This window comes from Amia ocellicauda, unplaced genomic scaffold (genome assembly GCF_036373705.1).
Source record: "Amia ocellicauda isolate fAmiCal2 unplaced genomic scaffold, fAmiCal2.hap1 HAP1_SCAFFOLD_58, whole genome shotgun sequence".
Classification (NCBI taxonomy): domain Eukaryota; kingdom Metazoa; phylum Chordata; class Actinopteri; order Amiiformes; family Amiidae; genus Amia; species Amia ocellicauda.
Window position 1 is genome coordinate 380,541 of NW_027102988.1, and position 1,669 is coordinate 382,209.

At 41.7% G+C, this 1,669-nt stretch overlaps 1 non-coding gene across 1 annotated transcript; it reads left to right on the forward strand.

Moving 5' to 3' along the window:
- The first annotated feature begins 853 nt into the window (after positions 1 to 853).
- LOC136738816 (U5 spliceosomal RNA) lies at positions 854 to 968 on the forward strand. The gene has a single exon (XR_010812710.1). It is a non-coding gene; the product is annotated as a U5 spliceosomal RNA (small nuclear RNA).
- Positions 969 to 1,669: the final 701 nt, after the last annotated feature.

Sequence of the window (1,669 nt, forward strand, 5' to 3'; positions counted from 1 at the left end):
GCTAAGGGGACAGGACAACTGCACCGCATCAAAGGGACGATGGACGGGGCCATGTACCGTCAAATCATGGGTGAGAACCTCCTTCCCTAAGCCAGGGCATTGAAAATGGGTCAAATACTTATTTCCCTCATTAACATGCAAATCAATTTATAACTTTTTTGAAATGCATTTTTCTGGATTTTCTTGTTGTTATTCTGTCTCTCACTGCTAAAATACACCTACCATTAAAATTATAGACTGATCATTTCTTTGTCAGTGGGCAAACGTACAAAATCAGCAGGGGATCAATTACTTTTTTCCCCCACTGTACATACATATATATGGAAAAGAAACATTACAAGTATAAATCACAATAAGATGTAATAAGGTACAGATAAACAAAGTGTAATAAAATGTGATCTGTTTGAAAATGCAGGGACGTCACTGGAAAAGATGATGTCTGGATGGCAGCATATGTTGCTCCAAAATGTGTACATCTCTTCTGCAAAAATGGTGCCCTCACAGATGTGCGAGTTACATGACAGACAGACACTCACACACACTGTCACACCCACACACACACTTTCACAGAGAGACATATACACACACACACACACACACACACACACACACACACACACACACACACACTTTCACACAGAGACAGGCACACACGTACAGACACACACACTAACTTTCACACAGAGACAGACACACACACACACACACACACACACACATACATACATACATATGGAAAAGAAACAATACTTTTATAAATCACAATAAGATGTAATAAAGTACAGAAAAACTAAATGTAAGAAAATGTGATCTTTAATACACACAAATATGTATGGCTGGTCGGATGCGTCTTGGACTCGGGTTCCTCTTCATTACGTATAACGCTTTTGCCTTTTGCTATAGCTTTCCGTGGAGGGGATCGTGGGTGAGTTTGTACCATTCTTGGGGGGCTCTGCCTTGTTGGGGCGGAGCTGTGATCCAGGTGAACAGCAGATCGGGCATAGGTGGGCATGTGGGCAGAGGAGTAGGAAGGCCGGTCAAGCAAATAAGCTTGCTAAGGTACGCAGCAGCAGCAAGCAGCCCCCCCATCCAGCCAGCCAGCCAGTCTGGCTGGCAGTGACTGAGTGGTTGACAGACGGCAAGCAACGGAATGTACGTGCTCTGTGATGTCATAGCAGTCAGCTGAGAGAGGCTCGTGATGTCATCGCTGAGCTGGCTGGCTGGCTGGCTCTGTGTGTGTGTGTGTCTGTGTCTGTCTGTTTTTCTGTTTGTCAGTCTGTCTGTCTGTCTGTCTCTCTCTCTCTCTCTCTCTCTCTCTCCCTCTCAATTCAATTCATTTGTATTGTCAAAGCAATTGGACATACATACATACATACATACATATATGTAGCGTAAGGTACACTTATACATTTCAATTAAAGAAGTGAATTCATAGTATCACCTTATCACGAATCCTGGAGTCTTGTAGAACTCAATTTCTGTAATAATTGGACGCAGACACCAATTCCAAAGATATAAATTGTCAAATTTATTTAAAAACAAAGACTAAATGTAGCACTACACTAATTATACAAAAGGGAAAAACTAATTAAAATTCAACTCTAGATCAACAAATCAAAGACAAATCACTTCCGTGACCAAATCAAAGACCATGGGATCACATAGGATA